The sequence below is a fragment of the Hyperolius riggenbachi genome, chromosome 1, assembly GCF_040937935.1.
Source record: "Hyperolius riggenbachi isolate aHypRig1 chromosome 1, aHypRig1.pri, whole genome shotgun sequence".
NCBI lineage: Eukaryota > Metazoa > Chordata > Amphibia > Anura > Hyperoliidae > Hyperolius > Hyperolius riggenbachi.
The window spans coordinates 236,830,064-236,855,190 of NC_090646.1; positions in this window are offsets into that span (position 1 = coordinate 236,830,064).

The window sequence follows — 25,127 nt, forward strand, 5'->3', positions numbered from 1 at the left end:
TTAGAACCAGGTTACAAAGAAATTCACAGTTCAATGGATTAGCACAAAAAAGCAACTAAGAGAACAAAATGTCAGCAACTTGTATAATTAATGTGGCTTTCTGAGCCAACAATCGTGACCCTGCGCCCTGAACATCGTTGCTGGAGGCTGGGGGGCGTATTTTTCCCTCGTCCATGTGCTCTCTTTCTGGTTACCTGTGGCCTACCGCCTCTAGCATGCTTTCATCATCACCCATATGTGAATTCAGTGCTACATTCACTTATGTCCTCCCACAGAAATAAACACATCTATTGTCTGTAACACATAGAAATGGCTGGCATTCCAAGCTTTTACAAGCATGTAACAAACACAGGGAAATAAATGTGTAAAGAGAGCACAGCAGCATTCCTTTAGTTTCAATACACACTTTGAATCTACACGTAGCAGCCTAGGCGACACAATTATTAGATATTAAGCAAGTCATTCACTTGAACGTACTCCAGGAAGACCTATTATTTCTATCTACATTCTTTTCTTATTATAAGAGTACTGTTATTCTGAAAACTTGCATTGAAAAGTTCTGTACACTTTGTCGACACTTCCAGTATTGTTGTAACAAATGATAAAGCCCATACACTGGCCTCCCTTCACCCCTTAGCACAACATTGCAGAACTCATCATGAATAATACTGAGTATCCAGTTGTCTTTTTATAATCCCCCCATCCCCCAACATAATTACACAGGCAAGTCACTCACTTAACATAATTGGCAACATATCACTGCAAACAACATAAATAGGCAGCATTCCCCCCCAAAAAAAAATCAATAGTTCCAACAGAATCAAATTTCACATTTTCAAGCTGTTTGTATAGGTGGGTCATGTGTAAGTCAATTGCTTGTTAGTTGGGGACTGCCTGCTGTTAGGTTTGACCAGAAATCGAGCTACATTTCCTTAGTCTTGTGGTGTCTTACATTATTCCAATGCACGTGACCTATCATGCTATTGTCCGTTTGTTTAATAAACATTGGACGTTTTATGAACCAGACACGGCTAAGCAGAGTTTTGTCTTCTATTGATTTGATAATGGACAACCATTTTTTTTTACAGCTGATACAAATCCTGAAATCTTCACTGTTTCTACTTCCTGCTTTAAAGCGGTATCGTCACTATAAAAATCAACTTTCAACAGCAACTGGTCTGAGTGTATTAAGTGATAAAGATGCTAAGCCTACATTCAAAACTTTAAAAACTTTTTCTGCTGTTATGATTTGGAGTTATCACATACTTAAGGAGCACTGGCCCTTTAGTAGTCGTGCCAAAGAATTGCATGCTGGGGGTTCTTTTTATCTATAATCTATTCCTCCTCTTCCCTTTATTTCCCTGCCAGCTGCTTATCTGAAACCTAATCCCCTACTCACTTGTGTTTACAAGCAAGGCTGAGGCGACTCAGCGATTGGAGGAGACAAGAAAAAAAGTAAAGGGCAGAAATGACATCACGAGTTAGCCTTAACTGTGGGCAAAAGACATGGCCCCCACCAGGAACAGAATTCTCGTCATTTACTATATAAATACTATGAAATCAAAACGTGGACAGTATAATACATGTGTTATGTAAGTAGATCAAGTATGTATCTACTTATATATGTGTTTTTTCCCTGGCAAAGTATGGCTGATCCTACTGCTTTAATGGAAGCAGACATATTGTTAACATCCTGTGCTTTCAAATGAGCTTATCTGCCTTATCTGCCATGGCAGTCAGGTGACGTAGGGAGAGATCAAATTACAGCTTGTGATTAGACACAAATGAGGGGGAATTAGACAGGTTAAACCCTCTAAATACATACAGGGTGCATTTCTCCAGGTTTTCCTTCTGTCCTGTGCAAGAGTTCTGGTCCATTTTTAAGGGGTCAAAATACCTAAATAAACATTACAACAGCAGTAAACATCCATAGACATAGTGGATGCAATAGAAACAATTACATAATTACAGTACATGTGTATGCAGTACATGTATTTAATGACCATCTGTTTAGTATATGTGCCAGATTAGTGAACAATAAAGTTTTGCGAGCAATGCCGCGCCACCCAGAGAGTAGCACATCTTAATATTCGTAACTTCAGTATTTGAGCCTGAAGTAAGGGTGCCTTTGATGGAAATGAAGGTTTTTTTTTTCCCTTTTGCCCCAAAAGCTCCTATTAGCCCCTAATTGGATCATGCTGTTTTCACCTTCAGCTGGATCAACAGGTATATGTGAAGTTGCAGACTAGTGTTGTACCTTATTTTCTGGTTGAACTCGATGGACGTATGTCTTTTTTCAACCTAAAATATGTAACTAAGTAACTATGATCTTGTAAGTGTAAGGAAACATTTATGGAGCCAAGCCAAGTGTTATTGTAACTCCCTCCCCTCCCCTCCCCCCCCCTCCCACACACACACACACACAACACACCAACCCTTCAATTGAGTAAGTCCAAAAATAGGGGATATTGGGGTAATTTATTTGTAAAATGATTTTCTCTTTGTATGAAATAGATTCCTTCAAAAGTCCAATGACAGATATTTTCAATAATTAAAAAATACCTTCTATAAAATGTAATCAATAAAACTGTCTGAATTAAAGTGCACTAGAGATAAAATATATGAATGCATTTATACGTACCCAGGGCTTCCTATTTCTTACCCAGGGTTATACTTAACCAGGGCAGTAGTACTGCACAGGCCACAGCATGAAGGGGGCTGAAGGAAGCCCCTAAGAAGTATAAATACATTCATTTATTTCATCTCGGTTCAATTTAAGGCTTTAATTATTTATTCAAGGTGGAATAGATGAAGCTAAATCAGATGTAACAAAATATGAGAGATAAACAACAGTATCCTAAAAGTGGCTTGGCATGAAGTTGTTTCACAGTAAGGCTGAGCACTCCACAATAAAATGCATGGATTCCTTTGATGCCTGTCGAGTTTCAAATCACAACTGCTTAAAATGCTGTGGTCTTTATACTACTACTTATGTGCAGTTGTAGAAAAGACCTACCAAACACACAAAGAGGGAAATACTCACTCCCAAACAGTCCTCTGCTGCTTTATAAAGCCTGCAGGCTGCTTATAAGCCAATAAGAAGTGCACACACATGTTACACCTAGTCTGCAGCGATTCATCAAGCAGAAGCTGAGCAGGTCAGCAAATCATTGGAGAGGGCTTCAGTTGCATATAGACAATGGCTATATGACCAGCAGGGGGCACCAGCGTGCAGGATATTCCCTCTTATCTGCCCCCCTCCTAACTGAACTGCATGGAAATCTACAATAAAATTAAAAACAATGGTGCACAAGCCAGCCTGGGGCCCCGGGAACTCCCACTGCCCAGGGCCCCAGAACCAGCGTTTGGTAAGTTTCAGAGCAGTTGGGGGCAGGCTCTTGGGGGTGGCAGCTCCAGGGCTTGACTGCGCTCACATATGGTGTTACATGCTGGTTCTGGGGCCCCGGGCAGTGAGAGTTCCCGGGGCCCCAGGCTGGCTTGTGCACCATTGTTTTCAGTTGTAGAAAAGAGACATTTAAAAAAAAATACAAAAATGAGGCAGTGTTACAGTATATAACTCTAAGGGCCATATTCTATTGCTGAACTTATGGCGATGGGGGCATCTAATTAAACTTTAGACCCCCCAGGCGGAAAAGAACTCGCTTGAGCGATATAATCGCCCAGCGAGTTCTTACCACGGAATCCAATTACCCTTATCATGTCTCCGGGAAGCGATGCTTCCCGGCAGACATGAGCGTTAGCTTAGACCTGCAAAAAGCAGGTCTAAACTAGCTAACGCACGTCGTCGCCGCAGCATCTGGGGGTCTCCTTTAATAAGGAGACCCCCAGAGCTCCCCGTCGGGTCGCCGCACAGTTTAGAAGCCCCCGCGTAGCTCTGCAAAGGCTCCCCTGTCATATGTACCGCCGCCGATCATCCGCCGCCTCTCGCCGCAAAATCCATCACGTAATTACAGTGTATCTAACACTGTAATTACTGTCCGAATAGAAGGAGCCCGGGCAAAAAATCTTTGAATCTGCAGCCGGGCTCCCCATTGGTCTGCTGTCAGCAGACCAATGGGGAGCCCGGCTGCAGATTCAAAGATGCTTTGCCCGGGCTCCTTCTATGCGGACAGTAATTACAGTGTTAGATATACTGTAATTACATGATGGATTTTGCGGCGAGAGGCGGCGGATGATCGGCGGCGGTACGTATGGTAGGGGAGCCTTTGCAGAGCTGCGCGGGGGCTTCTAAACTGTGCGGCGAACCGACGTGGAGCTCTGGGGGTCTCCTTATTAAAGGAGACCCCCAGATGCTGCGGCGGAAGATGTTGGCGATGTTCGGCGGGCGAGTGCGCATGTGTGGGGAGTGAGGCCGTGGTGCTGATGGACAGCACCACAGCTTAAACCTCACCCCCCATCGCTCGGTAAAAGGGAGCATCGCTCAGGCTTTCGCCTGTGTAATGCTCCCTAATGATCGGCCATCGCGCGAAGGATATGGGCAATAGGATTTCCCGGTAATCCTCGCGCGATGGCAAGGTGATAAGTAGCTCGCATCTGCAAGCTACTTATCACCTTGAATAGGATATGGCCCTAAATATTAAAAAAGACAAAATCCTAAAGCGGTATAAAACCCTGACATAATATTCAATAAAAACATGTTTTCCTACTTTTTATATGCCATACGGTTATCATATTTGCTTTTGTGCATAAGTATTATTATTCATTTAGAAATTATACATTCCCAAAGTACACTTTTTTGCCCTGAGAGCTGACTTTGCATTTTATTTGTAACTGCTTTATTCATGTTCTAACGTAAGCAGAAATGCTTTCTGATTGTCTGACTTTTTACAGCAGAGCCTGCAGTGTCAGAGAAGTGTTTATTTACATTCCTCACTTGATACAATTAAATACAAGATAACATTATCTAAAGTTCGGAGGCGTCCAGCTTTGCTGGCAGGGAACTTCTAAGTCCTGTGTGTAACCCTTTGAATGCTGTTCTAGTAAAAAAAATGCTGGTTGTATATAATATGCTGTAAATAATGTATTAGAGCAAAGAAGAAATGCTGGGTTTCATTCCACTTTAAAAGGAGATCAGTGACTGCATTAAAAGTAATTAACTTCGCTTGCACAGAATGTTTATGCAGTAGAGTGTTGTACCATGTTAGCCATCAGTAAAAGCAGGATGTTTTGAATCAGGATGATACCTGTTATTGGATAACTTAAAAAGAGTAAGCTCTATTACTGTATGCAGGAATAGAGTCTGAAGAAGGCTTATTAGCCAAAAGCTTACGCTTGTTCTTTTCAAGTGAGTCAGTAACTGGTATTATCCAGATTCAAAACTTCCAGCCTTTACAGAGTGTCCATGTGCGCATTAATATTTGAAAAAAAGAAATTTCAAGAAGAACTGTAGTGAAAATAACATAATGAATACAATTGCTTATTTATTACAATATTAATTTGTAGATTATTTGGTCAGTGTTTGGCCATTGTAAAGTCTTTCCTCACCCTGATTTACATTCTGAAATGTATCACTGGTGGTTACATCTGTAGTTCTGCCAGGTGATCTGTATGGAATGTTTGTTACAGAGAGTTCTATGCACAGAGAGAGATACTGCTTGCTTGGTGTAATGATCTGCTCAGCTGCCTGTGCAGGCAGGCAGCTTTTTGACCATTGTTTAGGTTTGCATGCTGCAGGACTCTGGAAAGAAGAGCTTCTGTCAGTTTTGCAGCTTGTGTTTGCTGAGGAATTTGCATACGTTGTCATGCAAATTGCCTAGCCACATTCATTGGAGGCGTGTACTATAAGTACTATGTGTTTCCCACAATGCTTGGCTGGTCATAAGGATTCCTTCCTGTGAAACACTCCTGGAGGAGTGTCAGCCTTGCTCTTTGTTTGAAGTTCAGCTTAGAGTAATTCCTGGAAACTGCGCTAGGCAGGTTCCTTAGTGCAGTTAGGATTGCGTATCTGTTTTGTCTGTTCTGTTGCGATTGTCCTGTCCCAGCGGTGGTCGACAGGAAATCGTTCTGATCTCTGTTCTTGGAGTATAGCTGGTGCAGCGGTTGCTACCAGCTATCTCTTCTGATCTGTCTCCTTGGATCGCGCTAGCCTCTTTTCGCTAGTGCTGTGGATCCTTCTGTTTTGTCACCTTGGATCGCGCTAGCCACTTTCCGCTAGTGCTGTGGATCCTTCTGTTCTGCCTTCCTGGATCGCACTAGCATCCTGCGCTAGTGCTGTGGATCCTTCTGTTCTGCTACTCCGTCTGCCTGGATCGCACTCGCCTAGCGCTAGTGCTGTGGATCCTTCTGTTCTGCTACTCTGTACCTGGATCGCACTAGCATCCTGCGCTAGTACTATGGATCCTTCTGTTCTGTCTTCCTGGATCGCGCTACCCACTTTCGCTAGTGCTGTGGATCCTATCTCTCGCTTGTCCCTGTTTTCGTGTGTCTGTCTTGTCTGCTACGAACGCTTGCTGGAGGCTCGGTGAGGTAACCGTTAAGCAAGCGCTCGCGTCCTCTGTTACATGTTTGTCTGTCGATGGTTAGTTAGGCGTGCTTGTCTCTATTGTGCTTATCACGTGGAGACCGCGCATGAACGCGTGCACTGTTGCCAATGAGTGCAGTGTTCGCGTTCAGTTAGCGTTTGTTATTTTCCGTATCTCCTCATTGTATGATTTGCTGTGCCTTTGTTTTCCTCGTATTCTGTTCTGATCTGCCTTGTGTCACTTTTGGCAATTGCCTTTCTTGCGGTTGCATTTCTGTTTCGTATCTGCTGTTGTGTGTGCGCTGTCGCGGGGTGGCGACTAGATTGGTGCACACACATACAACCAGTCCCTTTGCTCGTTCTCATTCGCAATCGCTTCTCTTGCGATTGCGTTCTGCGCTTCGTACAATTCCTGTCTGCCATTTGTGGAGGTACAGAGGATTGGTTCCTCTGCACTCCTCAGCGCCATCTGCCGACAGGAATTTCCCTCTACAGGTGCGTAGCACCTTTTGCTGGGTTCCTGCAATTATACGCTTGTGGAGGATTTCCGCCGTATCAGCGCACGCGTTGTGCGCCGATCACGGAGAAAGTTCCACAATCGTTACACTTGGCAGTTGAAAAAAAGCTGTTATTTCCCACGATGCATTGAGGTTCACAGACAGCAAACTGTTAGGACCATGGTCATGAGATGACACTGTGGGAGGGGTTTCACCAGAATATCAGCCATACAGACCCCCCCCCCCCCCAAATACCCCCTCTTTCCCCAATTATCTGAGAAAAGGTAAAGATTTTTTGTGGTGGGAAAGGGGGCATCAGCCACTGATTAGGATGAAGTTCAATGCTTGATTACAGTTCCTCTTTAAAGAGACTCCGTAACAAAAAATTGCATCCTGTTTTTTATCATCCTACAAGTTCCAAAAGCTATTCTAATGTGTTCTGGCTTACTGCAGCACTTTGTACTATCACAGTCTCTGTAATAAATCAACTTATCTCTCACTTGTCAGACTTGTCAGCCTGTGTCTGGAAGGCTGCCAAGTTCTTCAGTGTTGTGGTTCTGTGATGCATCTCCCCCCTCCTGGCCCCTCTCTGCACACTGCTGTGTGTTATTTAGATTAGAGCAGCTTCTCTCTTCTCTCTTACCTTTTACAAGCTGGATAAATCGTCCTCTGAGCTGGCTGGGCTTTCACATAGTGAGGAATTACAGACAAGGGCAAAGCTGTTTGCAGGAAGAAAAGAGCAGCCTGAAACTTCAGTGCATGAGAGATGCAGGGGGAAAGAAACACACAAATGATCTCTTGAGATTCAAAAGGAATGCTGTATACAGCCTGCTTGTGTATTGATGTATTTTCTATGTGTGGACATACTGTACATCAACCTACTTCCTGTTTTGGTGGCCATTTTGTTTGTTTATAAACAAACTTTTTAAAACTGTTTTTAACCACTTTAAATGCGGCGAGGAGCGGCGAAATTGTGACAGAGGGTAATAGGAGATGTCCCCTAACGCACTGGTATGTTTACTTTTGTGTGATTTTAACAATACAGATTATCTTTAAAACATTAGTGATGGCTATGAGTTCTGACTGTTCTCAGTTCATTACTAAAATACCACTGACTTCAGGTATAGCTAGCGTACTAAAATCTATAAGCATTTATTTTGATGTAAATGTGATAAATAATAGTGAATTTAAGCCTGCTATTTTGGTATTATGCATCATGGAAGCAAACGGAATGATTATATTGTGAGCACTGCACACCTCTCCACAGGTGACTAGCATTTGATGAAATAATAAAATTGTAATAGAAGAAATCAATGTGCCTTTTTAAAACTTGGATTAGATGTGAATGCTTTATTTTCCCTCCTGCCGGGACCTGCAGCCTGCACAGTGGCCTTCAGAGCTCTCTCTGCAGTGTAACAAAATGTACCACCAGTTAAACTAAATAAAGCACACGTGTAATGTGCTGAGTTTTCATGCACAATTTCTGTGCAGAGGTTTTGCTTATAATAAATTAAAATAAATGGTTGTTAATTAACCACAAAAAAATGTGGTTACAATTTTTATTGTGTAAGTCAGCTTGTGTGTTGTGTTATATGTCAGTAAAACGTGTACTGCTTCTGTTAAAGGGGGATTGGAACTTAAAAAAAGTTAGATACTCACCTAAGAGGAGGGAAGGCTATGGATCCCTTAGATCCCTCCTATTCCTCTCTGTGACCCCTTGTTCCACCACAGAGCCCCCAGGACTGCCTTCAACTTTATTGTTGAAAAAACCTTTGGTTCGCGGAAGTACTCGGGTCTCCAAGTACTTCCAAAGATGAGGGGTTCCATCCTGCGCACGTGCGAGCACAGACTTGCACTTGCACAGTACAGAGCCACGTTTGGAATGGGGGCCCAACAGTTTAACGAGGAGACACCGAGAGGAACAGGAAGGGGGATCCAGAGCCTATCCCCTCTTAGGTAAGTATCTAACTTTTTTTTCTTTTTAGGTTACAGGTCTCCTTTAACCACTTCAGGACGAGAGCAATTTTCACATATCATTCGTCAATAACTTTATTACTACTAATCACACCTAAATTATCTATATATTGTTTTTTTAAGGACAAATTAGGCTTTTAGTGTGTGAAACTTTTGTTTAGTAATTACCTTATTTTATATGCATTTTAAATGGAAATTAAGGTAAAAAATAGAAAAAAAAAAAACTATTTTTCCATTTACATCCAATATAGCTGCACAATAAACAGTGCTAAGCATAAGTTAAACCCACAAATGTATTTGCTTATCCATCCTGGTTACTACAACATTAATACTATGTTTCTAGCACAATGTATGGTGACAATATTGTATTTGGAAATAAAGGTGTATTTTTTTCTGGGGTTTTTTTTTTTTTTTTTTTTTTTGCTTTCTCATTGTACACTATGGATGATTACAAGACCTTATTTGCAAAAATAATAGTAATATACCCTCATGGAATACATATTTAAAAAGCCAAGTTCCCAAGGTAACAATACATGTTTTTCTCTTATATTCTGTCACTTTGTTTTCATTTTAAAAGTCTTTTCCTCAACCACAGTATTAGCTATTCAATGGTACTAAGCTGGTAATGGTCACATCAGTATATGCTGCTATGAGTAGAGGTAGTCATTAACAAACTGTTCACCTCCTCTGCTTATACCTCTCATACTGTGGATGTGCTTGACAGGTTTTGTTGCGCATAATGAGCTCTTATGTATAGAATGCTTGAGGGTCCCAATGTAAAACATGCACTGGGGCCCAAATCTCCTTAACTATGCCACTGCACATAGCATTACATTAGCAAGAGCTTTTAAAGTGGACCTGAACTCTTGCACAGGACTGAAGAAATACATAGAGAAATGCACCCTCAATGTATCTAGAGTGTTTAGCCGGTTTAATTCCCCCTCATTTGTGTCTAATCACAAGTTGTAATCTGATCTCTCCCCTGTGTCACATGACTGGCTATGTCAGAGATGGCAAATAAGGCCATTTAAAAGTACAGAAGGCTAACAATAAATAAAAGGTCTGCTTCCATGAATCAGGAAGTAGAAACAGTGCAGATTTATAGTAGGATTTGTATCAGCTGTAACAAAGAAATGTTTTTGTTTAAAGTTTATTATGCTGTTGCGCATGTTTTAGAGCTGAGTTCAGGTCTGCTTTAACCACTTCGGGACCACAGTCTTTTCGCCCCTTAAGGACCAGAGCCTTTTTCTCCATTCAGACCACTGCAGCTTTCACGGTTTATTGCTCGGTCATACAACCTACCACCTAAATGAATTTTACCTCCTTTTCTTGTCACTAATACAGCTTTCTTTTGATGCTATTTGATTGCTGCTGCGAGTTTTACTTTTTATTATATTCATCAAAAAAGACATGAATTTTGTCAAAAAAATGACTTTTTTAACTTTCTGTGCTGACATTTTTCAAATAAAGTAAAATTTCCTATACATTTGAGCGCGAAAGTTATTCTGCTACATGTCTTTGATAAAAAAAAAAACATTCAGTGTATATTTATTGGATTGGGTAAAAGTTATAGCGTTTACAAACTATGGTGCCAAAAGTGAATTTTCCCATTTTCAAGCATCTCTGACTTTTCTGCGCACCTGTCATGTTTCATGAGGGGCTAAAATTCCAGGATAGTACAAATACCCCCCAAATGACCCCATTTTGGAAAGAAGACATCCCAAAGTATTCAGTGAGAGGCATGGTGAGTTCATAGAAGATTTTATTTTTTGTCACAAGTTAGCGGAAAATGACAGTTTGTGACAAAAAAAAAAAAAAAAAAAAAGTTTCCATTTCTTCTAACTTGCGACAAAAAAAAATGAAATCTGCCACGGACTCACTATGCTCCTCTCTGAATACCTTGAAGTGTCTACTTTCCAGAATGGGGTCATTTGTGGGGTGTGTTTACTGTCCTGGCATTTGGGGGGTGCCTAATTGTAAGCACCCCTGTAAAGCCTAAAGATGCTCATTGGACTTTGGGCCCCTTAGCGCAGTTAGGCCGCAAAAAAGTGCCACACATGTGGTATTGCCGTACTCAGGAAAAGTAGTATAATGTGTTTTGGGGTGTATTTTTACACATACACATGCTGGGTGGGAGAAATATCTCCGTAAATGACAATTTTTTTATTTTTTTTACACACAATTGTCTATTTATAGAGATATTTCTCCCACTCAGCATGGGTATGTGGAAAAATACACCCCAAAACACATTATACTACTTCTCCTGAGTACGGCGATACCACATGTGTGGCACTTTTTTGCACCCTAACTGCGCTAAGGGGCCCAAAGTCCAATGAGTACCTTTAGGATTTCACAGGTCATTTTGAGAAATTTCGTTTCAAGACTACTCCTCACGGTTTAGGGCCCCTAAAATGCCAGGACAGTATAGGAACCCCACAAATTACCCCATTTTAGAAAGAAGACACCCCAAGGTATTCCGTTAGATGTATGGTGAGTTCATAGAAGATTTTTTTTTTTTGTCACAAGTTAGCGGAAATTGATTTTAATTGTTTTTTTTCACAAAGTGTCATTTTCCGCTAACTTGTGACAAAAAATATAATCTTCTATGAACTCGCCATTCTCCTAACGGAATACCTTGGGGTGTCTTCTTTCTAAAATGGAGTCATTTGTGGGGTTCCTATACTGCCCTGGCATTTTAGGGGCCCTAAACCGTGAGGAGTAGTCTTGAAACCAAATGTGGCAAAATGACCTGTGAAATCCTAAAGGTACTCATTGGACTTTGGGCCCCTTAGCGCACTTAGGGTGCAAAAAAGTGCCACACATGTGGTACCGCCGTACTCAGGAGAAGTAGTATAATGTGTTTTGGGGTGTATTTTTACACATACCCATGCTGGGTGGGAGAAATATCTCTGTAAATGACAATTATTTGATTTTTTTTACACACAATTGTCCATTTACAGAGAGATTTCTCCCACCCAGCATGGGTATGTATAAAAATACACCCCAAAACACATTATACTACTTCTTCTGAGTACGGCGATACCACATGTGTGACACTTTTTTGCAACCTAGGTGCGCTAAGGGGCCTAACGTCCTATTCACAGGTCATTTTGAGGCATTTGGATTCTAGACTACTCCTCACGGTTTAGGGCCCCTAAAATGCCAGGGCAGTATAGGAACCCCACAAGTGACCCCATTTTAGAAAGAAGACACCCCAAGGTATTCTGTTAGGAGTATGGTGAGTTCATAGAAGATTTTTTTTTTGTCACAAGTTAGCGGAAAATGACACTTTGTGAAAAAAAAAACAATACATATCAATTTCCGCTAACTTGTGACAAAAAATAAAATCTTCTATGAACTCATCATACACCTAAAAGAATACCTTGGGGTGTCTTCTTTCTAAAATGGGGTCACTTGTGGGGTTCCTATACTGCCCTGGCATTTTAGGGGCCCTAAACCGTGAGGAGTAGTCTTGAACCCAAATGTCTCAAAATGACCTGTGAAATCCTAAAGGTACTCATTGGACTTTGGGCCCCTTAGCACAGTTAGGCTGCAAAAAAGTGTCACACATGTGGTATCGCCGTACTCAGAAGAAGTAGTATAATGTGTTTTGTGGTGTATTTTTACATATAACCATGCTGGGTGGGAGAAATATCTCTGTAAATGACACATTTTTTTATTTGTTTTACACACAATTGTCCATTTACAGAGAGATTTCTCCCACCCAGCATGGGTATGTGTAAAAATACACCACAAAACACATTATACTACTTCTCCTGAGTATGGCGATACCACATGTGTGACACTTTTTTGCAGCCTAGGTGCGCTAAGGGGCCCAACGTCCTATTCACAGGTCATTTTGAGGCATTTGTTTTCTAGACTACTCCTCACGGTTTAGGGCCCCTAAAATGCCAGGGCAGTATAGGAACCCCACAAGTGACCCCATTTTAGAAAGAAGACACCCCAAGGTATTCCGTTAGGGGTATGGTGAGTTCATAGAAGATTTTATTTTTTCTCACAAGTTAGTGAAAAATGACACTTTGTGAAAAAAACAATAACAATCCAATTTCCGCTAACTTTTGACAAAAAATAAAATATTCTATGAACTCATCATACACCTAACAGAATACCTTGGGGTGTCTTCTTTCTAAAATGGGGTCACTTGTGGGGTTCCTATACTGCCCTGGCATTTTACGGGCCCAAAACTGTGAGTAGTCTGGAAACCAAATTTCTCAAAATGACTGTTCAGGGGTATAAGCATCTGCAAATTTTGATGACAGGTGGTCTATGAGGGGGCAAATTTTGTGGAATCGGTCATAAGCAGGGTGGCCTCTTAGATGACAGGATGTATTGGGCCTGATCTGATGGATAGGAGTGCTAGGGGGGTGACAGGAGGTGATTGATGGGTGTCTCAGGGGGCGGTTAGAGGGGAAAATAGATGCAATCAATGCACTGGGGAGGTGATCGGAAGGGGGTCTGAGGGGGATCTGAGGGTTTGGCCGAGTGATCAGGAGCCCACACGGGGCAAATTAGGGCCTGATCTGATGGGTAGGTGTGCTAGGGGGTGACAGGAGGTGATTGATGGGTGTCTCAAGGTGTGATTAGAGGGGGGAAATAGATGCAAGCAATGCACTGGCGAGGTGATCAGGGCTGGGGTCTGAGGGCGTTCTGAGGTGTGGGCGGGTGATTGGGTGCCCGCAAGGGGCAGATTAGGGTCTAATCTGATGGGTAACAGTGACAGGTGGTGATAGGGGGTGATTGATGGGTAATTAGTGGGTGTTTAGAGGAGAGAATAGATGTAAACAATGGATTTGGGAGGTGATCTGATGTCGGATCTGCGGGCGATCTATTGGTGTGGGTGGGTGATCAGATTGCCCGCAAGGGGCAGGTTAGGGGCTGATTGATGGGTGGCAGTGACAGGGGGTGATTGATGGGTGGCAGTGACAGGGGGTGATTGATGGGTGATTGACAGGTAATCAGTGGGTTATTACAGGGGAGAACAGATGTAAATATTGCACGGGCGAATTGATAAGGGGGGGGGGTCTGAGGGCAATCTGAGCGTGTGGGCAGGTGATTGGGTGCCCGCAAGGGGCAGATTAGGGTCTAATCTGATGGGTAACAGTGACAGGTGGTGATAGGGGGTGATTGATGGGTAATTAGTGGGTGTTTAGAGGAGAGAATAGATGTAAACAATGGATTTGGGAGGTGATCTGATGTCGGATCTGCGGGCGATCTATTGGTGTGGGTGGGTGATCAGATTGCCCGCAAGGGGCAGGTTAGGGGCTGATTGATGGGTGGCAGTGACAGGGGGTGATTGATGGGTGGCAGTGACAGGGGGTGATTGATGGGTGATTGACAGGTAATCAGTGGGTTATTACAGGGGAGAACAGATGTAAATATTGCACGGGCGAATTGATAAGGGGGGGGGGTCTGAGGGCAATCTGAGCGTGTGGGCAGGTGATTGGGTGCCCGCAAGGGGCAGATTAGGGTCTAATCTGATGGGTAACAGTGACAGGTGGTGATAGGGGGTGATTGATGGGTAATTAGTGGGTGTTTAGAGGAGAGAATAGATGTAAACAATGGATTTGGGAGGTGATCTGATGTCGGATCTGCGGGCGATCTATTGGTGTGGGTGGGTGATCAGATTGCCCGCAAGGGGCAGGTTAGGGGCTGATTGATGGGTGGCAGTGACAGGGGGTGATTGATGGGTGGCAGTGACAGGGGGTGATTGATGGGTGATTGACAGGTAATCAGTGGGTTATTACAGGGGAGAACAGATGTAAATATTGCACGGGCGAATTGATAAGGGGGGGGGGTCTGAGGGCAATCTGAGCGTGTGGGCAGGTGATTGGGTGCCCGCAAGGGGCAGATTAGGGTCTAATCTGATGGGTAACAGTGACAGGTGGTGATAGGGGGTGATTGATGGGTAATTAGTGGGTGTTTAGAGGAGAGAATAGATGTAAACAATGGATTTGGGAGGTGATCTGATGTCGGATCTGCGGGCGATCTATTGGTGTGGGGGGGTGATCAGATTGCCCGCAAGGGGCAGATCAGGGGCTGATTGATGGGTGGCAGTGACAGGGGGTGATTGACGGGTGATTGACAGGTGATTGACAGGTGATTGACAGGTGATTGACAGGTGATCAGGGGGGATAGATGCATACAGTACACGGGGGGGGGGGGGTCTGGGGGGGGGGTCTGGGGAGAATCTGAGGGGTGGGGGGGTGATCAGGAGGGAGTAGGGGGCAGATTAGGGACTTAAAAAAAAAATAGCGTTGACAGATAGTGACAGGGAGTGATTGATGGGTGATTAGGGGGGTGACTGGGTGCAAACAGTGGTCTGGGGGGTGGGCAGGGGGGGGTCTGAGGGGTGCTGTGGGCGATCAGGGGGCAGGGGGGGGGAAATCAGTGTGCTTGGGTGCAGACTAGGGTGGCTGCAGCCTGCCCTGGTGGTCCCTCGGACACTGGGACCACCAGGGCAGGAGGCAGCCAGTATAATAGGCTTTGTATACATTACAAAGCCTATTATACACTGTTGCAGCGGCGATCCGGATGCCAGTAACCCGCCGGCGCTTCCGAACGGCCGGCGGGTTACGGCGAACGGGGGGCGGAGCCAGTCCCCGGCGGCTGATCGCGTCACGAATGACGCGATCGCCGCATAGCCACTCCCGCAGCCGCCCCCGCCGATGGGCGTATTGCGGTCGTTTGGGACCGGTCTTTGCCGCCGCCCATCGGCTGGGGGCGGTCGTTAAGTGGTTAAAATCACAAGAATGAATCACAAGAAAATAACTTAGAAAAAGCTCTTGCAGTGTGAAGCAGCGCGGGGTTGCTTTTTATCACAGCAGTAATTTTTCTATAAATCCAGGTCAGGGGCATAACTAGAGGGGATCCGCCCCTGAGATTGCTGGGGGGCCCAGAGCTGTGGGGGGCCGCAACTATTAGCTTTCCCTTCCTCCGATGGAGGGGACTATACTTCTGATAAGGGTTTTTGTGGCTAAACTTGTAATGGGTGTGAAGATCATAATGGCCACACTTGTTTTATGACCCTTGTGAGATGGGCCCCAAGGCCATGAAGGGCACCAAGGGGAGGCAATGGAAGAGGTGTGAACATTGGAGGGCACCGTAAAAGTTTTGTTTGTTTTGTATATACACCATACTAAAAAAGTTGTTTTTTCTATTGCATGCATACTAGTACAGTAGCACAAACACTAAATCACCTCCCTTATAGCATACAATCTCTAATAAAGCCAAGTCACTTATGCTTTCTAATGTTCTCTAGCATAGGAAGCCCTAAGCAAATGACGCCAGTGTGTGGAGTCGGTTTGCTCTTCCTGTGCTTATGAGGCATTCATCTGGGACTCTGACTTCCTCCCACTTCCTAAAAAACGACAGCGTCCTCACAGATGAATTAGTATCACCAAACTGGCTTTAGCATGTGTGTATGTACACTGAGTAATATGTTGGCACTGTATGAACAGAGAAAAAATATGAATAAATGAATAAGCAAATAAAGTATGACCCTTTAGGCAGGGAACACACTTGACTTTTTTCGCGTGCTTTTTCTGCACAGAAAAACTGAGAACTCGTGTTAATCAATGGGCTAGTTCACACTTAATATGTTTTTTGCACGCAGAAAAAAAAACTGACATTCTGCATGATGACTCTGCACATTTTGTCAGTTTTCTGTATCAATTACATTAGCTGCTGTGAAAAAACGCACGTGTTTTCCTGCATGGAAACACACTTGGTTTGCAGAAAAAGTATGCAGAAAAACGCGCTCAGAAAACTGAAAGACAAGTGTGTTCCCTGCCTGACATTTCCGCTGGTTACTGCTTCCAGCTTCCTGTAGGTTTGTAGTGTTCTCTGAGTCTTTGTGGGCTGCATACAAATGGACCTTAGCTATAAAAAGGGAGGTGCCACTTGAATCTGTACAAAGTCATCTACAGCCATAGTATGAGAGATCAACCACAGTTTTTAATTTTGTTGTGTAGCAACTGGAATAAAAAATCCTAGGAGATTAAAAGTGGAATAAAAAAATCCTAGAACGAAATTAAAAGTGACCAAACACATGACAGAGGACAACAGAAATGCAAAGGCCAATTTTTCCTCAACCTCTGCTTTTGAAATGGTTTATCATTCTCTACTTCCACAGACCTTCTCATCACTGGGGATAAAGAGCCTATAGCATTCCTGTATTTGCTTCTACCTGTCTGGGAGTATTCTGGGAGAGCAGGAATTATTTTCCGTGGCTTAGGAATTCTCAGAAACAAACATTCCTCAGAGCTGCCCTGACAGCACTAAAGATGTCTGCACCTGTGATAAATGTCAGAATGTAAATTGGGGTGAGGAAAGATTTTAAAATGGTCACACACTGAATAATTTATAAAGTAATATTGTAAAAAATAAGAAATTGTATTTGCTGCATTATTTTCAGTACAGTTCCTAAACCAATTAAAGTCTGCAAGGCCTTTCAAAATCCCCTTGTACAGTACTGTAGCATCTAAATTATTTTGTTCTTTCCCATCTATGCATAATTATGTCATTGCATCATTTATTTTAAAAGGATTCTATTAATTCTATCTAAAATGTCAGTAGACTTGGCAATTGTCCGTCTTATTTGTTGCACACAGGAAGGCACTTGTGGCACACTAATCATTTTATATTGGGACAGGAAAAATACAATGTTTTTGGAGTTATATACAGTATATTTTGTAAATTATTTTACTGTGACATTTCTAATATTAGTCTTATATAGTCTATGATCAAAACTATCCCTTTTGTAACCTCAGCGATAAAAGGTAATAGCATTTGTGGTAAAGGCAAACTTATTTGCGCAAACTTCGGCGGTTCGCGTTCGCGATCGAACGCAAACTTTATGGCGGTTCGACCCGCCCCCTATACTACATCATTAGGGTCAACTTTGACCCTCTACATCACTGTCAGCAGGCACAGGGTAGCCAATCAGGCTACACTCCCTCCTGGAGCCCCCCCACCCTTATAAAACGCAGGAAGCGTCAGCCATTTCACTCACTCATGTGGCTGCAGTAATTAGAGAAAGGGAGAGAACCTTACTGCTGCTGACATAGGGAAAGCTTAGTTAGGCTCTTGTGTTAGGCTTGTTAGGTTGCTCCTTCTTGCTGATCTTATTGCTAAAAAGCACTCCTCATCCTCAACAGCTCTTTTTAAAGGTTAATGTTGTTCTTGTGATCAATTTTTTTCTTTGTGTGTGTCCCACGGACACTTGTGTTGCATATACAGCCTTGGTAATTCCTACTGTGCCACTGCCAGGCCCAGCACATTCAGTGACTACCTGTGTGTGTGAAACAGCTGCACATTTGTAATACCAATCACTGCATACCCACCTGTTGTTGTTCAGTGCACCTACCTGCCTAGGTGACCGCAGGCAGTGTCACTGCACCTGTTCATGGTACCTGTGTGTGTGTGTGAAAGGTGCACATTTCTAATACCAATCACTGTATACCCACCTGTTGTTCAGTGCACCTACCTACCTACCTGACCGCACGCTGTGTCACTGTACTTGTTCACGGTACCTGTGTGTGTCTGTGACAGGTGTACATTTGTAATACCAATCACTGCATACCCACCTGTTGTTCAGTGCACCTGCCTACCTACCTATGTGACTGCACGCAGTGTCACTGCACCTGTTCACGGTACCTGTGTGTGTGTGTGACAGCTGCACATTATGTAATATCAGTCATTGCATTCCTGTTCACTGCACCTGTGTGACCACACGCTGTTTTATGTACCAGTCCGTGCATACCTGTTAACTGCACCTGTGTAACCGCACATTGTTGTACCAGCAGTCACTGCAACCTGTTCACTGAACCTGTGTAACCACACATTGTTGTACCAGCAGTCACTGCAACCTGTTCACTGCACCTGTGTAACTGTACATTGTATTAGTCAAGTCAGTGCTAGTGTTGGGCGAACATCTAGATGTTCGGGTTCGGGCCGAACAGGCCGAACATGGCCGCGATGTTCGGGTGTTCGACCCGAACTCCGAACATAATGGAAGTCAATGGGGACCCGAACTTTTGTGGTTTGTAAAGCCTCCTTACATGCTACATACCCCAAATTTACAGGGTATGTGCACCTTGGGAGTGGGTACAAGAGGAAAAAAAAATTTAGCAAAAAGAGCTTATAGTTTTTGAGAAAATCGATTTTAAAGTTTCAAAGGGAAAACTGTCTTTTAAATGCGGGAAATGTCTGTTTTCTTTGCACAGGTAACATGCTTTTTGTCGGCATGCAGTCATAAATGTAATACATATAAGAGGTTCCAGGAAAAGGGACCGGTAATGCTAATCCAGCAGCAGCACACGTGATGGAACAGGAGGAGGGTGGCGCAGGAGGAGAAGGCCACGCTTTGAGACACAACAACCCAGGCCTTGCATGAGGACAAGAAGCGTGCGGATAGCATGCTTTGTACCACCATGCAGTCATAAATGTAATAAAGATAAGTGGTTCAATAAACAGGGACCACGCGGCAACGCTAACCCAGCAGCAGCACACGTGATGGAACAGGAGGAGGCGCAGGAGGAGAAGGCCACGCTTTGTGAGACACAACAACCCAGGCCTTGCATGAGGACAAAAAGCGTGCGGATAGCATGCTTTGTACCGCCATGTAGTCATAAATGTAATAAAGATAAGAGGTTCAATAAACAGGGACCACGCGGCAACGCTAACCCAGCAGGAGCAGCAGCAGCAGCACACGTGATGGAACAGGAGGAGGCGCAGGAGGAGAAGGCCACGCTTTGTGAGACACAACAACCCAGGCCTTGCATGAGGACAAAAAGCGTGCGGATAGCATGCTTTGTACCGCCATGTAGTCATAAATGTAATAAAGATAAGAGGTTCAATAAACAGGGACCACGCGGCAACGCTAACCCAGCAGCAGCAGCAGCAGCAGCACACGTGATGGAACAGGAGGAGGCGCAGGAGGAGAAGGCCACGCTTTGTGAGACACAACAACCCAGGCCTTGCATGAGGACAAAAAGCGTGCGGATAGCATGCTTTGTACCGCCATGTAGTCATAAATGTAATAAAGATAAGAGGTTCAATAAACAGGGACCACGCGGCAACGCTAACCCAGCAGCAGCAGCAGCAGCAGCACACGTGATGGAACAGGAGGAGGCGCAGGAGGAGAAGGCCACGCTTTGTGAGACACAACAACCCAGGCCTTGCATGAGGACAAAAAGCGTGCGGATAGCATGCTTTGTACCGCCATGTAGTCATAAATGTAATAAAGATAAGAGGTTCCATAAACAGGGACCGGCAACGGTAACCCAGCAGCAGCAGCAGCAGCAGCAGCACACGTGATGGAACAGGAGGAGGCGCAGGAGGAGAAGGCCACGCTTTGTGAGACACAACAACCCAGGCCTTGCATGAGGACAAAAAGCGTGCGGATATAGCAGCAATGCTTTTTGCCGCCATGCAGTCATAAATGTAATACAGATGAGAGGTTCAATAAACAGGGACCGGAAACGCTAAACCATCCCAGATGTTCATCGGTCATGTTACTTGGTTGGGGTCCAGGAGTGTTGCGTAGTCGTTTCCAATCCAGGATTGATTCATTTTAATTTGAGTCAGACGGTCTGCATTTTCTGTGGAGAGGCGGATACGCCGATCTGTGATGATGCCTCCGGCAGCACTGAAACAGCGTTCCGACATAACGCTGGCTGCCGGGCAAGCCAGCACCTCTATTGCGTACATTGCCAGTTCGTGCCAGGTGTCTAGCTTCATGCCCGGTTTCAGGTCCAGCGGTGCCAGCCACAAATCCGTCTGTTCCTTTATTCCCCTCCAAATTTCCTCCCCTGTGTGCTGCTTATCCCCAAGGCAGATCAGATTCAGCAACGCTTGCTGACGCATGCCAACAGCTGTGCTGCACTGCTTCCACGATCCTACTGCTGCTGGTGCTGGGTTAGCATTTCCGGATGAGGTACAGCTTTGAGATGCGTTGGAGGAGAAGGAGTCAGAGAGGTAGGTGCTGCTGTTGTTATCCAGCTGTTTGTGGCGTGGGCAACACCCGCGCCGTAGCAGGTGAGGAATCGCTGCCAGGCTCCACAAGGTTCACCCAGTGCGCGGTAAGGGAGATGTATCGACCCTGGCCGAACGCACTCGTCCAGGTGTCAGTGGTGAGGTGAACCTTGCAGGCAACGGCATTCTTCAAGCTTCGGGTTATTTAGCTGACCACGTGCTCATGCAACTCAGGCACTGCAGAGCGCGCAAAGTGGTAGCGGCTGGGAACCACGTAACGTGGGATGGCCACTGACATCATGCCCTTGAAGCTGTTTGTCTCCACCACTCGATATGGCAGCATTTCGCAGGCCAGAAGCTTGGCTATGCTGGCTGGCTGTTACTGCCACGGCCCGGGGGTCATTTGCTGGCAATTTCCTCTTGTGCTCAAACATCTCAGAGACAGACAACTCAACCGTAGCGCTGCACACCGAAGGGCTGTTGGTTGTTGTGTTTGATGAACACTGGGAGACCTCAAGAGCACTAGTCCGGAAAGTGACAGTGTCAGCATCGTCTGATGTTTGTGAATGTTGTGAACCACGCAATGGCTGGGCTACTGCTGCTGCTGAGGCGGGTCTGGTGGTGAGTCTGGTGAACCCAAGAAAGGCAGTGTTGCTGGTGGTACCCTGTCCTGCCGCGTTTGCCCACAGAGTGGGATGTTTGGATAGAATGTGGCGGCTCATGCTGGTGGTGGAGAGGTTGTTAATACTTTTCCCCCTGCTCAGGCGGGTCTTGCACACCTTGCAAATCGCCATGGTAACATCCTCAGTGCAGTCTTCAAAGAAAGCCCAGACTTTAACTGGCTGAGGACTCGGACCTCGTGCGTGATGTGCTGGTGCTGCTTAACCCACTGCTGGACGCTTGAGAGGTCATCCAAGTAATTATCTGGTCCTGCTCTTTTGGATCTGTGAGGGTTGTTGTCCTGGACAACATGGGCAGTATTGAGTGGGTTTTCTTGGGTGCTCCCCTGTGGCCTGTACGTGAACCGTCAGGGGAAACACCTCTTCCCTTGCCCCTCCCTCTTTCACCGGATTTCTTCCTCATTTCACTTATCCTTAAAGTACACGCTGACTGGCAGCAGTACAGTGGCAGTACAGAAATGCTATACAGTGGTGGGTGAGCGGTGTACCACTATTGTCAGCAGTGACACAGAGCACAATGCTATACAGTGGCGGGTGAGCGGTGTACTACTGTTCCCAGCAGACACAGAGTGGAAGTAAACACAATGCTATATAGTGTGGCTGAGCCGTGTACACAGAGTGGCATTAAACACAATGCTATATAGTCTGCTATATAGTCACCCCGAACAGGGTGATGTTCTGCAGAACCCGAACAGTGGCAAACACTGTTCGCCCAACACTACTGGGAGGGAACGCAGATTTTAGTACCTAAACACACGATACAACATGTTTTCCGGGGTCGGACTCTGAGGCACATACAGATGGTCCCGATCATCATCCTCATCATACAACTCTTCTCCTGAGTCTGACCCACCCACCACCTCTGCCACCCCAACATCCCCAGACACAGACCCCTCATCGTCCTCAACATTAACTTGGGATGCTGGCCTGAGCCAGACCTCCTCCTCCACATCAGGCCCCACCATCTCCTCAATGGCAGCCCTCATTAATCGCTCTGGCGACGGACTGATGGACACAACTTTCTCCTCCGGGGAGGGCTGCTGCTGACCACTGGCTGCTGGGGTGGATGTTATAGCTTGCGTGGGGCGTTGGCTGTTGCTGTTGTTGGGAGTGCTGCTCACAGCGGAGGTCTCTGGGGAACTCATGTTGAGCTCATATAGTGGTTGACGGTGAGTGGAGTATTACTGATCCCAGCAATATACACACTGACTGGCAGAGTACGCAATGCTATATAGTGTGGCTGAGCGGTGTACACAGAGTGGCAGTAAACACAATGCTATATAGTCTGGCTGAGCGAGCGGTGTACTACTGTTCCCAGCAGAATCAGAGTGGCAGTAAACAATGGTATATAGTCTGGCTGAGCGGTGTACACAGAGTGTCAGTAAACAATGGTATATAGTCTGGCTGAGCGAGCGGTGTACTACTGTTCCCAGCAGAATCAGAGTGGCAGTAAACAATGGTATATAGTCTGGCTGAGCGGTGTACACAGAGTGTCAGTAAACAATGGTATATAGTCTGGCTGAGCGGTGTACACACAATGCTATATAGTCTGCTATATAGTGTCAGTAAACAATGGTATATAGTCTGGCTGAGCGAGCGGTGTACTACTGTTCCCAGCAGAATCAGAGTGGCAGTAAACAATGGTATATAGTCTGGCTGAGCGGTGTACACAGAGTGTCAGTAAACAATGGTATATAGTCTGGCTGAGCGGTGTACACAGAGTGTCAGTAAACAATGGTATATAGTCTGGCTGAGCGGTGTACACAGAGTGTCAGTAAACAATGGTATATAGTCTGGCTGAGCGGTGTACACAGAGTGGCAGTAAACACAATGCTATATACTCTGGCTGAGTGAGCGGTGTACTACTGTTCCCAGCAGACACAGAACAGTAAACAGAATGCTATATAGTGTGGCTGAGCGAGCGGTGTACCACTATTCCCAGCAGACACAGAACAGTAAACAGAATGCTATATAGTGTGGCTGAGCGAGCGGTGTACCACTATTCCCAGCAGACACAGAACAGTAAACAGAATGCTATATAGTGTGGCTGAGCGAGCGGTGTACCACTATTCCCAGCAGACACAGAACAGTGAACAGAATGCTATATAGTGTGGCTGAGCGAGCGGTGTACCACTATTCCCAGCAGACACAGAACAGTGAACAGAATGCTATATAGTGTGGCTGAGCGAGCGGTGTACCACTATTCCCAGCAGACACAGAACAGTGAACAGAATGCTATATAGTGTGGATGAGCGAGCGGTGTACCACTATTCCCAGCAGACACAGAACAGTAAACAGAATGCTATATAGTGTGGCTGAGCGAGCGGTGTACCACTATTCCCAGCAGACACAGAACAGTGAACAGAATGCTATATAGTGTGGCTGAGCGAGCGGTGTACCACTATTCCCAGCAGACACAGAGTGGCAGTAAACAGAATGCTATATAGTGTGGCTGAGCGAGGTACACAGAGTGGCAGTAAACAGAATGCTATATAGTGTGGCTGAGCAAGCGGTGTACTACTATTCCCAGCAGACACAGAGTGGCAGTAAACAGAATGCTATATAGTGTGGCTGAGCGAGGTACACAGAGTGGCAGTAAACAGAATGCTATATAGTGTGGCTGAGCAAGCGGTGTACTACTGTTCCCAGCAGTGACACAATGACAGGGGGGACCCTGGCTAGCGTGGCTGGAGCGCGAACTACCCTGCCTGCCTACCCAAAGCTAAACCCACAGACAAATGGCGGAGATATGACGTGGTTCGGGTATTTATTTACCCGAACCACGTGACAGTTCGGCCAATCAGAGCGCGTTCGGGTCCGAACCACGTGACCCGTTCGGCCAATCACAGCGCTAGCCGAACGTTCGGGGAACGTTCGGCCATGCGCTCTTAGTTCGGCCATATGGCCGAACGGTTTGGCCGAGCACCGTCAGGTGTTCGGCCGAACTCGAACATCACCCGAACAGGGTGATGTTCTGCAGAACCCGAACAGTGGCGAACACTGTTCGCCCAACACTAGTCAGTGCATACGTTTCACTTCATCCCCCACAATATGGACAAAACAAGAGGCAGAGCCAGAGGCAGGCCACCTAGCAGGTCTGTTTGAGGTCACGCTGTCGTGATTTTGTGCGGCCCTCGACCAAAGTACAGTGTTCAGAAGAAGGCACATGCCATCAACCCCCAATATTGTCAGGATGTAGTTGACTATTTAACACAAAACACCTCATCTTCCTCAGCTTCCGCACGCAAGCGTGACATATGTTCCTCCTCCTGCTCTGATTCTGGCACCCCACTTAACACTCCTTTGGCAGCCATCACCAAAGTGCCATCACCCCAGGGCTCAGCGGTGTGAAAAAAATTTTTTGTGTCTGCCCTCTGTACTCTCTGCCACCGAAAATTGAGCCATGGAAAGATCAAGACCCGCGTAGGGACAACTACCTTACGAATGCACATGATTACAAAGCACAAACTGCAAAGTGATGACCACCTGAGGAAAAGCAGC